At 36.3% G+C, this 14,986-nt stretch overlaps 1 long non-coding RNA gene across 1 annotated transcript; it reads right to left on the reverse strand.

The window, feature by feature from the left end:
- Window positions 1–415: 415 nt before the first annotated feature.
- LOC108698609 lies at window positions 416–10,694 on the reverse strand. Its single transcript, XR_001932683.2, has 3 exons — window positions 10,153–10,694; window positions 8,290–8,496; window positions 416–1,258 (listed from the first exon to the last, which is right to left on the reverse strand). It is a non-coding gene; the product is annotated as an uncharacterized LOC108698609 (long non-coding RNA).
- Window positions 10,695–14,986: the final 4,292 nt, after the last annotated feature.

Below are 14,986 nucleotides of genomic sequence, written 5' to 3' on the forward strand. Positions count from 1 at the left end.
TGCTAGTCTGTAACTGTATTCAGATCTCATTCACAAGTTACACATCTAAGGATCCCATTAACATTTGTTGTTGTTTTTTTACTCATTAAAGTGCCCTTACTGCTTTAATTCAAGACGATTTTTTAACAATACTGTAATTGCACAGTCTCTTTTAAATTAAACTTGGAAGCCCTTGCAAATGTATCACATTTTCGATACTTAACATTTTTGCACAGTGAACAATTAGTTGGCTATTTATACAAGCTAATATCATACCTACTGCCCTTGGAGTGCTCTTGCCTAACACCAAAGTCTATCCATGGGTGTGATGGTGTTTTATAAACACTATTGTATCTTCTCTGAAGGAACAGTATTTAATAAAGAATAGATTATTAAGAGCTTCAGATCCTGCAGTGAAATCCAGCATCACTGTACAAAACGTTTGCTGTCATATTTATTTTTTGCTGTTGTCCCAACAACACATCATCTGCAGTAGGACATTCAGTTTGTTCTGTGCATGATAAGGGACACCGCTGTGTCTCAAAAATGTTTTAACTTTCAAAAAATTATGCACAATATGTTGATACAGAAGCAAAGCAAGCAAAGGCCTGGTAGAACTCAAACCTGCACTAGCGGCTAAATTAGATCCATAAAGATCATTTCTAGTGCTCCAAACATCTCAGAGCTGAGCATTTCCGAGTCATTTTAAGAATTTGTTCACATCCATTGGAGATGCCTGCTGAATATTGAGATGGTTTGCAGGATGCAGCATTTCTGATCCCAGTTGTGCTTAAATCTGTTAATTTTGAAGAAATTACCTGCAGCAGTAAAGTATTTAAACATACATTTGACTTCACAGGCTTTTGGCACACCTTCATATTGTTTGTAGTATAATGTTTTAGCTCACAATGGAGTTGTTTATCAGAATTATCCATTGTCACCTGATGATGGTGTGTGGGTAGTTCTAGGTTTCGATAAATTATATGTATGTTCTGCATTTTGGCTGTAGCCTTGCTACATGGGTCACCATTCACTGTCACACTGGTCTACAGTTAAACAGCAGTTGGCTCTACACTCCATCTCTTTATATAGTGGTGTATATGTAGACAAAGATGATGACCAGCAGATTCAAGATTGTCCCAATGATCCCCAACATAGCCAGAACACGTTCCTCGCGGTCTTCATTAGATTCCACTTGAATAATGGGATTCAATGCCTCTCGCCGGCCACTTGGTGTCATTTTCAGTCTAATTTGCTGCACACTTATTTTGAATAACACCTGCAGTAAAGAGATAATAACAATGAGTGATCAAAAGTTCAAAGTGGAGCAGCCTATGTAACACAATGAAATTACAAGTGAATTAATTCTCACTGGAGAAATTGTTAAAAGTTTGATTTTAGTAATACTGTAACATTTGCAAAGAGATACACTGGAACACCATCAGCAGAGGATAAGAAGGTGGTTTCACTTTTAATTTCCTGATTTTCTTTAAATATAATTATTCTACTCTATGATCATCCATGACAGCAGGGAATAGACAATTTTGAAAATGAATGTGGAAATATGCAGAACTGATTTTGTCTAAAGCAAAAAGTTAAAGGGATCCTGTCATCGGAAAACATTTTTTTTCAAAATGCATCAGTTAATACTCCAGCAGAATTCTGCACTGAAATCCATTTCTCAAAAGAGCAAATAGATTTTTTTATATTCAATTTTGAAATCTGACACGGGGCTAGACATTTTGTCAATTTCCCAGCTGCCCCCAGTCATGTGACTTGTGCCTTCTGGCAGGCTGCTGTTTTTCCTTCTCAATGTAACTGAATGTGTTTCAGTGGGACAAGGGTTTTTACTATTGAGTGCTGTTCTTAGATCTACCAGGCAGCTGTTATCTTGTGTTAGGGAGCAGCTATCTGGTTACCTTCCCATTATTCTTTTGTTTGGCTGCTGGGGGGAAAAATGGGGGGGGTGATATCACTCTAACTTGCAGTACAGCAGTAAAGAGTGATTGAAGTTTATTAGAGCAGAAGTCACATGACTTGGGGCAGCTGGGAAATTGACAATATGTCTAGCCCCATGTCAGATTTCAAAATTGAATATAAAAAAATCTGTTTGCTCTTTTGAGAAATGGATTTCAGTGCAGAATTCTGCTGGAGCAGCACTATTAACTGGTTCATTTTGAAAAAAACATGTTTTCCCATGACAGTATCCCTTTAAAGTATTTCTGGGAAATATGCCGTTATCATTCGCTGGCCTGCAGATCTATTATAAAAGATAACAGAATATATTTTTATTTTCACTTTAGAGGCCAAGTCTTACTCCTAGCAGTGCAATTGGCTAGAGAAGAAAGATGCTTTAATGGAGTCTGAGATTTCATAGCAGGCTAGCGGATGAGATTAGTCTGCACTGCTATTACTTCTCATGTTCAGTGCCTGAAATACACAATTTTACTAGGTAGTAGAAATTTAAGAGGCAGAGAAACAACTTCCATTTCTTCCAGAGCATGGATTATTTGGCTGACTAATAGTAATGTCAGCTGGGATAACATATAATTACAGCTGGACATAAGGAAACAGATATGCTGCCATGATCCTCATCCAATCTAAGTTTCTCTTTTAGGCATGTTAAGTGGTACAGAAAGTCACTTCTGTTTGATGCTTTAAAAACACCAGATAAATACAGGTTTAACTGTTTATTACATGGTTTTCTTTCATAGTAAACATTACAAAGTATTACACTATTTAGCAAACAGTCTTTGCTGAATAATGCAATTATTCTGTAAAATTATTTAGAAGAAAAATCTCTATACTCAGAGCAAACTCCTTGAACATGGCAACCTTGCACTAGCATGTACAACTAAATGATTTGTCTTGAAGTCTGTTCCTGGTATTCTGGCAATGAAAGCCTCTAATAAGAACAACTGCCACTAATAGAAATAATTGTAATCTATGCTAATACATCTCAGGAATAACTCAGGGAACTGAGGGAAGTTGCAAAGCTATATGGTGGATAACCAGATGTTGCTGAACTACAACACTCAGAAACACACTGACAACTGAATGATGTAAATTGTAATTCAACAACGTGTAAAGGGCCACGTGTTATCTATCACTGTGATAGAATGAATGATGGAACAGATTCAATTAATTATTACCACCTTGTCTGCTAGTTTTCCACCCAAAACATGTTTAAATTAAATTCAGAACTGGAAAGGAATAGAGACACATGCCCCATTCCAACTGGTGCTGGTCATGTGCCTTTGTGTGTGTTGTCTCATTCTTTTTAAGTATTTTACTTTGTTTCCCAGTGTTTGTTTCACTTAGAGGGTGATAAGCTTTTTTTGTAGTTACCAATAAATGTTATTACAACAGCAATCCAATAGTGAATGAAACATGTTTCACAGATTTTTAAAACCAGAAGGCGGGGGTGCAATGAGGCTGTGACCACAAAATACATATAGACAAATACAAGAGGTCCTCTGCACTCAACCCATTATCTATATATTTAGGACATTGAGACATTTTGTGCCTTAAACTACTAAAAAATGCCACAAAACAAGACACTGTCAACAAAAAACTTGACTAAATCACCCTCTAGTTTTACTCAGATATTTATTCTGTTAAGGTTACATCAGAAGTAGTTAATAAGAATAATAAATAATTAAAATAATTATACAATACTATAACAATAACACATAATAAATAATTACATTCTTAAATATAGCAATGTAAGTTTTCCCATAAATATAATATTTAAGTAATAAAAAATGCAAACAATACTATTATGGATATAGATCAAAATGGGACAACATCACTAAAAGTAGATCTCGCATTAGTAAAGTATGGGCACTCCTGCTGTAGGGGAAGTTCAGGTATGTATATGACTGATCCAGCACACTAATGTGTTTCTGTAGACCACCAACAAGTAAAACCCCATTCTTTATTGAAACATGGCTAAAACGTTGCTTGATGTGTTTACTTATAAGCATAAAAATAACCATTTATTCACTGCTTATAAAATGTAGTACTGGTTGCCACTCCTTTCCCGGGACTTGAAATGTTTAATTATTCATCTTGCTATTCATCAGTAATGCAGATTATTCCTTTGACTGCATCAAAAGATGTCCAAAATTCTGTGCTTCATCTGTTTTTTATGTGATCTGCCTTCCCAATAATTTGGACCAGCTATTTATCACATGGCTACTATATATCATTGTGAATCAATGCTGATCTTGTTATAATATCAGAGCTTAGTAGCCTAGAGTGAGCGTTAGCCAACTAGCTCTCACTCTCTCACACTAGCTCTCTCATTCCACTTTACTGAACAGCATAGCTATACTGAACAGCTATACTGAAGTTTGTAAACTCCTACAGATCCATGCATTGGCATTATTAGTAGTTACTGGGTTCTAAAGCACTGTGGGAAAAAAACATTTTTTCCCAAACATAAGCTGGGGGCCCCAGCAGTCGAGGGCTCTACTTTCTCTATAGCTACTCCTCTGGATCCATACAAGCCATCAGGTTTATACATCTGCGATATACATGTTCATTCAAGTACTTCCTATGTTCTGGTTCGTTAAACAATACCTTAATTTTCTTTAATGTAGTGATTTCCCGGCTGTGCCAACACCAGAGCAATTAAAAGCAAGAATTCCACTGCTGAGTCAAAAGGGAACAAAAACTGTCAGGTAAGGGAAAGTCTAAATCTAATAATAAAAATTTCTTTGCTGTTTTATTTATCTTTTACCCAAAGTACCATAATAATATATTGGCTTCTAATTATTATTATTATTTACATGTAAAGTAAAAAGTAAATATGTTTACACAGCTTAATCACATGAATTACACACGTAGAACATATGAAGTTACATACATCACAACCAACACCAGTACAAAAGGTGAGGAAGGCCCTGTGCAAAAGAGCTTACAATCTAAAGGGAAGGCAATAAGACACAGGTGTGGGAGTGGGCAAGATCAGAATGAAGTGGGTTAGAGATGTAGTACTGTATGTGGTATTGCATTTGGTAGTTAAGCAGAGTGAGAGTAGGCTTCTCTAAATAAGTGCGTTTTAAGAGATCTTTTGAAAGCAAAAAGGTTTGGAGGAAGTCAGACCACGGGAGAGTATTCCAGAGGAAGAGTACAGCCCTTGCAAAGTCTTGAATGTGAGCATGTGAGGAAGTAATAAGAGAAGAGTTGAGTAGCAGGTCAGTAGAGGAGTGTAGTAAGCAGTTGGGTGAGTATAGTGTATAGAGATGAATTCAGAGATGTAAGGTTGGGCAGAGTTATAAAGTGCTTTAAATGTTAGGGTCATTAATTAGAATTTTTTCTGCAACGTAGCAAGTCAGTGCAGGGATTGGCAGAGTTGTAATCAAATTACATGTATGTCGAATAATCGACATATGTATACCCTATATGTAATAAAAGGCATTAAGTCTGCCCAGGAGCAGTAACCCACAGTAACCAATAAAATGTTTCTTTTCGACTGCTGATTGGTTGCTATAGGTTACTACCTCAGGGCAAACTTAGTGCCTTTTATTACATAACCCCATAAGGCTCATTTACAAACACTGGGCAGATCTGCCATACAGGAACCTTGATTAGTCATTGGTCACAATTCAACCCCACTAGGGACAGACTTGTAATCTGTAATGACACAAACATTGGATCATGCCAAGGGAATAGTGACTTTGCACATTTATTTCTGATGGCATCACTTATAATGTCCTGATGACAATAATCCCACAGATTTTACAATGTATGAACATTGTTGCTTCTTTGTTGCAACATTTGGAAGAATCCTGTGTAAAGTAAATTGATACAGCTTTTCAGAAAACTTGTAAAGAAGAGAAAACAGAACACACACCCATCCTCCAGAGTCTCTCAGATTCTGTTTAGTCTAGAGTCTGGGTCAGATTTGGGAAAAATTGTGCTTATTTTGAATATGTACTACAAGTGGGACCAAACACAAATAAAAATGCAACAAAATGAGAGGCTAGAGCTATGGGAGAGGTACTGGCAAAGGTGGTTACATGAAAAGCTTGAAAAGGCTATTGTGTAAATAAAATCATATAGAATTATTTGCATGTACAAAGTTGGGCTAATTTATATTTACTTCATCTCAGGAGAGTCAATGTATGAAGAGACAGAATTTAGCTCCAGTATTCATCTCAGTTCATTCTCATCTTATCAGATCATCACATCAGTTCATTTTACAACCTTATATATTGGATTTATGTTAATCTTTTTTTTTTTACATTGAAAAGTGTATATTGTTTTGTTCCAACAGCTTTTCCGCGATGCACCTTTGCTCAGTGATTTTGTTTGCAATGTGATTTTAAAATATATCATCCCCTCCTTTAATTACATACCACATACACAAGCACACCATGTTTACCTAAAACAATATGGCAACTTAAGCTTATTTATTAGAAATGTAGAAGTATATTTGACTCCCACTCCCATTGCCATCATGCTCTTGCTTCTAATATAGGAGATGAGGAGCTGTAAATGGAAAGATGTACTTCCTGCATTAGTATTGATTATTGGCAGCTTTGGCTTGCTTCCCTGTCAGAATCCATCATCTGGGACCTAAGGGGACACTTTAATATATAAACCATTTACCTTTGGCAGAAAATAACCAGCACATGCCCTCATTTCCCATGATACACATTTTAAATGTCTAAAGCAACTGGACTTGCTGGGAAATCTTGAAAACATTACATTAAGGGGAATTCTCTGACACTTTTGATGACGCTGTAAGTAACCCTATACACACTATAGACCCAAGAAAAATGTTTGCCCAGGTGCAGTAACAAATAGCAATCAATTAGCAGGTAGAATTTACTGGTCACCTGTTTAAAAGCAAAGATTGTATACATTACTTAAGGGTTATTGCTACTGGGCAAACTCAGTTCCTTTTATTACATATAGGGGATAGTGCCTTTTCAACAGAAAATGTATTCTTCCTTGACTTCTTTAAAGGAGAACTAAAGCTTAACTAAAGAAGTACTGTAGGCTAGAAATGTTGTACATTATGTTCTAAGCTTCTGTACCAGCCCAATGCAACCACAGCCCTTTAGCAGGGAAGATCTGTGTCTCCAAAGATGCCCCAGTAGCTCCCCATCTTCTTTTCTGCTGATTCACTGCACATGCTCTCTGCTGCTGTCACTTACTGAGCTTAGGGACCGACTCACAATATACAGTACACATAGAATATAAATGTCTCAATATAAGGCTGGTTAATAATTAATACAGATAATTACTACATGGCAACACAGAAACCAGTGCAATTAGCATCAGAATTTAATAATCAGCCCTGTAGCATCAACTTATATTACAGACCAACCTCATTTTCTGCTTGATAATTTGTGATGGCCCTAAGCTTAGCTTCTCAGCAGCTGCTCAGAGCATGTGCTGAGCGTGTGAGTGTCGCGGACACTCTCCAAGATGGTGACCCCCTGTGACAAGTTTAAAGTCCTAGTTGCTGCTATTGAGAAGCTGAAGCTTTAGGCTAGTGCAATAGGTTCAGTATATAAAATATGGCATTTAGTTCTCCTTTAAGAGGGTTTAAGACTAATGTTAAAATGGGCAGTATTCCTTATGATTAAGGGGCACATTTACCGCATTTCCTACGATCGATCGATCGAAGGAAAAAAACGTTAGATCGAACGATTAAATCCTTCGAATTGAACGATTCGAAGGATTTTAATCCATCGATTGATCGATTTTCCTTCGATCAGAAAATTGTTAGGAAGCCTATGGGGTCCTTCCCCATAGGCTAACATTGATGTTAGGTAGGTTTTAGGTCGCGAAGTACTTGGCCGAATTTTTTTTTAAAGAGACAGTACTATCCAATGGTCAAATAGTCGAACGATTTTTTAGTCGAAGTCGTAGTCGAAGGTCGAAGTAGCCAAAAAAACATTCGAAATTCGAAGTTTTTTTTTCTTCTATTCCTTCACTCGAGCTAAGTAAATGTGCCCCTAAATGTCAGTGGCTTAGTGACAAGTGTTTTTTAATAATATGTTAAACAGACGTTAGCAGTAGATGTAGTTTGAAAGTTGATTTCCAAAGAGTCTTGTATTATATGGCTGAGTTAGGCAAGTTGTTAAAGTTTCATCACCCTCAGAGACCTAATATCAGTTATGGATATATATATAATTGCCTTTAAGTAGAGAAAAGATTGCAACATTTACTCTTTTAAATAAATAGGCCTTTTAAACTTGTATAAAAATGGTCAGCTTTCAATAAAGAACTGTGTATTTACTTGATTAATCCGATCGGTAATGTATAAAAAAAAATCCAATGGTTACATACCATACAATGTGTCAGGTTCTGTGGAATGATTTCATTCTGGCAGCTGGTATCCTCTTTGGCATGGTTTCCACTCTTCTCTAACTTCTTAAATAAGATTTATGCAGTGTAAGGCAATTCTTAATTCACCAAATCCTCTTCTTTTATTCAAAACTCCTTCCAGAAACATGCACAGATAATCTTTTAATACTGGTCAAAATTTCTGAACATCTGGTGAAAAAGGAAAAGGAGGAGGGGGTTTAAAACACCACTATGTTTCTTCAGATGCACCCTTACAACAGTTTATGCTGAATACTATTAGAAAGGTGTTCTTTACATAAAGTCATCCAGATGAGCTGCTGAAAATGGCTCACTTCCACGTATATAGAGGAATGTTTAACTGCTCACATGGCTTATTCCTTGAGAAGATAAAGGAGAGAATATCTTGCAAAGGAAGGTACTCAGAGCTATTCAGTGAGAGGGGGCAGAGTTAATGTATATTTAGGAGAAGATATCATTGAACTTGGAGTCATAACTTTTCCCAACGTAGGATGTATTGCTAGCCACCAGCTGTAGAGAAGTAAATATGTTAATTTAATATTATTTGGGCTATGAAGCCTTTGAAAGTTGTTTAGATGAATTTAATACTAGGAAAATACATGTGAAATTATCTTCAGTTACTTAGCATGGTGTGCAACTGCAACTGCCACCTGCACAATTGTTTTGATGGTCATGTTTACAGGTGATAGGTATGCAGCTGTGCAATTGTGGTGAGTCTTTTGGAGTATATTTATCAAAAAGTGAAGTTAGAGGTCGCACAATCCTCCAGCGTGAAATTCCACCACTCTTCATTCATTTCTATGGGATTTTGAAAGGCGTATTTATCAAAGGGTGAATTTTCACTTTTTCCCATTGATAAATACTCTTTTTAAAATCCCATAGAAATGAATGGAGAGTGGCGGAATTTCACTCAAGTGTACTGTGGTGATCTTCACTCTTTGATAGATATACCCACTAAGCTTTCGATCAGAAAGCTTCAACTCGCCCCAACTGCAGCTCAGAACCTGTAACCAACCCTCAAACTTGCACCTGGGTGAATTGGAAGAAACCTGGGACAAATTGCATAATTATTGATTATTAAAACCCCAGTTATACCATAGCCTTTAAAGAAAAGATTTGTGGCTTCTAAATGGTGACAAACCTAGAGTAGAATTTGCTTTTGATTTGATGTGTTTCTTTGTTGCTCTTTTTGCAATAAGAATAATTCAGACAGAGACATATTATTACTAAATACTAGTGACCAATGCAGTCATCAGGAGTATATAGTGGGTTCAACTATACATTCCTGGGACTCTGAAAACCACAGTAGCCCCTAAGTATCTTAACTGTACTCCCAAAAGTAACATGTGGATTTCTGATGGTCTGACTCATACCTGTGACATGTAGTAACAATTCTTACACAAGGAGATTTATTATATCTATATTTATTGTGCAAGTATGAGCAGATTATTAGTATCTATATTCAGCTGGGGAAATGATATAGGTACTAGTAGATATATGGAAATGAATAACATATTTATATTTGAGATATTATAAAAGCCTCTCTGAAAACAAGGGCAGATATACACGCAAAAGCATATGTTTATACAGGTACAATTAGAAAAAAAATGTTTAATAACATACATGTAAAGAACACCCTATGAGCCAGAGAAGTCTTTGCAAATACATACTGTACAGTTACTAGGGGCATAATAGAAAGCTTTGTCAAAGCACACAGACTGATTCATATCTGATTCAACAAATAAGGCACCATTTACACCATGTATGCACTTAAATGAAATGACTTAGTTTTACACAGAAGCATTGTTACTTAATATTAATGCTTACCAAATGCTATGGCAGAATTGTTGCACTACCAGTCATAAAATCAGCAGACTTTGCTAGAATTGAAAAGCTCCTTGTGCAAATACGTGTGCAGTCTTCTGCCTGCCTGCTTATAATGTACCGTGCATCTTTGCCCTCTTCTGCAACATCCATGCAGGGATATGAAACATCTTGCAAACGTTACATATCAGCAGAGTATTCCTTGTTGGTTGTGAAAATTCCGTCACTTACAGATGCATAATTCTAAGCGTAGGAAAAGCTTTTTGGTCAGGCCATTCAATCCAGTACCTTGGTTTTCAGAACAGCTCCTTACTCAGTACACTTACACAGGTGGTTGGATTCTCCTCCGAGATCCTCCTCCTCTAGAAGAGTAGCTTTCTTGGGAGGAATGGGTATGATAAGCACAAAGCTTGATCTGTTTCTCTGCTAACATTGGGAACTCTCTCTTAATTTGCTTTCCCGCACTCTCTCTTTAGAATATCTTATTCATCTATCTGCTTCCTCCAGGGTTTGCTGTTACCCCCCTCTCTATCATCTTTCTATTTCATCCCTGCCTCTACAAGTCCCTTTCTGTCCTCATCAGCTCAGATCCAAATTTATTCAACTCCTATACTCTTATATTCATCATATACTCTTTAGCCTCAATATACCCTCTTTTACGCTTTTACTATATCCCCTTTCCTCTCTTGCTAGCTCACATGCTCCCCACCCCTTTCTCCCTTCTCCAAAATCTCCTTTTCCTTCTTCTCATCGTCTCTCTCTCTTTCTGTCTCTTGCTCTTGTTCCTAGCAACCTGTTTTCTTGCCTTACCCCTCCTCTCTCCTAATAGCTTCATCCCTCCCCTCGCTATCTTTACCTCCCAATACTCTACTCAGCTCCTGTCAATTGCAACTCATTATTTTGTGTTCATTTCTTTTTTCAATCCGCCCACCTCCTCCTCAAATTGTCTTACCATCCCTTCTGATTTATTCTGCAACTCCTTTCCTAGCTTCTATCAGTTTTCTGCAAAGCAATGCCAACCTTCCTCTGCTAATCATTCTTAACTGCTCTTGTGCCAAAGCTAAGTGAGTCTGTTCCTCTGAGCAGCAAGTGAGTATAAACTGGAAACCTACCACCAATCAGAATCCGACAGCATTTATAGCACATATTTTATATTCAATAGTGTATGCTTATTATCAAATCCCTGTAGCTTGCATTCCCATTGTTTGCTTTGTTATCAAGCAATTTGACATTTTGGTAAATAAATTACAAGTATACATTGCATGCATATGAAATCAGGACAGTTATACCATCCCTTACCAATTGTACAAAATGCCTAGCAGGATTTGGTTTATATTTATACCTTTAGATCTACTAAAGATTCCAGTATGAGTTAATACTTGCAGGATGATCCAATTGATGACCAGGCTAATATGTTTTGTAATCTCAATCACTTCCCAAATTACAGGGTAGCCTGTTATGTATTATGCTAAATATTACATATCAATAGAAGAAATATAGATATTAAGAAACATTTCTTTATCACTGACTTATTGTTAAGGCCAGTTGTAAGTCATTAATTAAAATAATTTGTTATTTTTCTGTTGTCAGGGGGAGAATTGTATTTGAATCTTGTACGTTGTTTTTTTTCTCCCCTCTACGAACATTGGTATGTGATCAATTTTGAGTAGAGAAATCACTGGGAATTCCTATTACTGTTCACCCCCAGCACTACCACCCTCCCTTTCCTCCCCCATCCATGTCAGCTTATTGCATCTGGCTTCGTTGTGATGAGGGGACCTTGTTGCTTAGCAACCTTCTCCTGGGAATGATGCTCTGAATTTCAACTAGGCCTCAGTACGCACAAAATCATACTTTTACAGGCACACATGCCTAGACATACGTGTAAAGATGTTTCTGGTGTAGAGGCAGTGATGTACCTGCTATCACACATGTAAACGCTCTCAACATAAATAAATATTACACATAATTACATGAACATAATTAAATTAAGGATGTTAACATAAAAATAAATATGTGAATTATGTATGATGGTGTGTGTATAATTGTGCATACTATATATTTATATTTCTGCCAAAACTGCATCAGCTGTATATAGAATACCATGAACATGATCAGTGCAGATTTTGAATGTTCTATGATCTGGCACACAAGCACAAAGCAGAAATACATACGTCTCATTTTATTCAACTGCACAATGTTTAAAAAAGGTTCAAGACTGGAAATACAGGAATCAGAAAATACAACGCAACTGATATTATGTCTCTTGGTATAATGCGATCCAGAGACTGGTTCAGTTGCTTCACAGTCAGGAAGGATTTTTTTTTCCCTGGGGGAAATAAGAGACAGGTTCATATGTTTTTTTTCCTTCAACTTTAACTTGAAAAAAGGGAGGATTTACTTGGGCAAATGGTTGAATGTAAGAGAACAGGCTTAAATCTCAGCTACTATATAATTTTGAGTCATAATTTAGAGAAGAGGAAGTTATAGGTGGTTATCTTTTTCCATTCAAGTCCCCATTGCAGGACTAACCTTTGGTCAGACACCCCCCCTTAGCTAATAACAAAGGAAAAATAGGGCTATAGGCAAATAAATGGCCCCACCTTAACTGACCTTAAATTTTGACTTTTATTATTAGTATTATTAAAATGCATTTTTAGAGCACCAACATAGTGCACAGCACAGTAAAATAAATGTGTTTATACAAAGAAATCACATAAAGTACATACATAGAACATACAGAATTAGATACATAAAGACCAGTACCGGTACACAAGGTATATCTAGAAGTGAATTCTACCCAAATCTTTCTCTAACAAGCCCTTAGGCCCTAAGTCATTCAGCCCTCCGTTTGAGGACAAGTGACCTAGGCAATGGAAGAAGGCTGGGGCCTCAAATAATTTGCACATGCTGATGTATTTTGCATCTGCACCATGGATGCATCCAGTGGTGGAACTACAGGGGGAGCAGGGGGTGCGATTGGACCAGAGCCCACACCCCATCAGGGCCGCCTGCAGATCATTCACCAATGTAGCTGGTAACAAGATCGCACCTGGGCCCGGCGACGGCTACTTACGTTACTGGTGCATCATTATAGATGCTGAGTTTGCATTATATTTTATTTGTGCATGATTATTATAGACAGAAGTATAGGGTTCCCTTACGATCATAGTCCTGCTCATTGCCTTCAGTCACAATAAATAAGTTCTAAGGCATAGATGTGCTACAATACTTACTTACTTAACTTAAATAATAAATACTAATAATTATTAATTTATTATTAAATTATTTATAAATGTATTAATAATTAACAAATAAGTAATACTTACTTACTTACCTACCTAATAATGCTACATTGGCTCAGCACAAATGATTTGTTCATTTTTATTTCTCATTTACTTATTTTCTCCCATTTCTCTGGTTGTATTTTTTCTTTACTTGTGTGTCCTGTTGTTCTGGGGACCCAGAGCAAGACAGACTTAAATACCTAACTATAGCAGTGCAATATTTTCAATGGCAATAAAGTGTAAAGCTTGGTTTTAATGCAAAAAATAGACACATGGCTGGGAGATTCAATTTATTTGAATGCTTCTTTCAGATATTTACATTAAAATCAGTCTGCACCCTCAGCACTATTTACACAGTAAACCCCAGAATCCATGTATATGTCAAAATAAAGAGGAGGGGGTGAATAAGCTGTAATTAATAGCCAGTGCAGTATTTCTCTCTGCAAATCAATTAGCAAATATATTGCTTAACATTATAGGAAAGGCTTCTATATAATAGGATGCTGATCAATATCAGCTTTTTATTTTATTTTAACGAGGTTAACCCAGAATGTGAAGGAGGAAATAAATTCTCTTAATAAGGGCAATCTTGCCACGGAGTGTGTGTTCTAGCACAAAATGTGCAAACATAAACTTGTACCTCTGATAGAACACTTGTCCAATGTAATCTGATAAGGTGGTAAATTTATGTACAAGCTTTCATTGTGAGGTTTCTAAGTGTACTGGACACGGACATGCACAGATGCTTAGCTCCACAGTAACCACCTCCAGCTAATTTTCAGTTCATGCTAGTGCCTAAAGTGCTGCCATTAAAATCTAGCTTCCAAAATGTTGGTATCACAGATTTAATCCATTTATTTAAATGTTTTCTGGATCATTTTCTCAATTATATGACAAAATGTGAACAGTTTGTGATATTTTGTGACCTTTCTTGTGGACAACTTTTAGTTTGGTAAGCAGAAGTAAAACACTGTATATATTGTCAAGACAGCATGAGCTTTATAAACGAGAGATCGAGAGATTAGTGTGTAATTACATTTATCTAGTGAGATATGGATTTATATAAAGAATAGCACATTATATATATATATATATATATATATATATATATATATATATATATATATATATATATATATATATATATATATATATATATATGGCACAGAAAAATAACAGCATATTATTTTTTAAAAATATGGAAGCCCTATACTCCCAAGTGTGTGTGTATACAGTATATATATATATATATATATATCCTAATGGAGATCTAAAAATTATTCATGGGCATATTTCTCAGCTTATGGTAAAAAAAGGCTCCTTTTGGAGCATACTGTTGTTGTTTTTTAACGGACATTAACTAGATTTTAATCGCTTAAATAAAGAAATTTTTAATAATTAGTTTACCTATAGGGTTAAGTCACACATATGTTGTAATTTTATGAATAGACCTGTAGAGGCCACTGTTACATGGAAGTGACACCACTTTGCCTGTAAGCTTATGATTAAGGGAGTTACTCCCGAAACGGGTCAGGTGATGTTGGTCAGTG

Source organism: Xenopus laevis, chromosome 8L (assembly GCF_017654675.1).
Source record: "Xenopus laevis strain J_2021 chromosome 8L, Xenopus_laevis_v10.1, whole genome shotgun sequence".
In the NCBI taxonomy this organism is placed as follows: Eukaryota; Metazoa; Chordata; class Amphibia; order Anura; family Pipidae; genus Xenopus; species Xenopus laevis.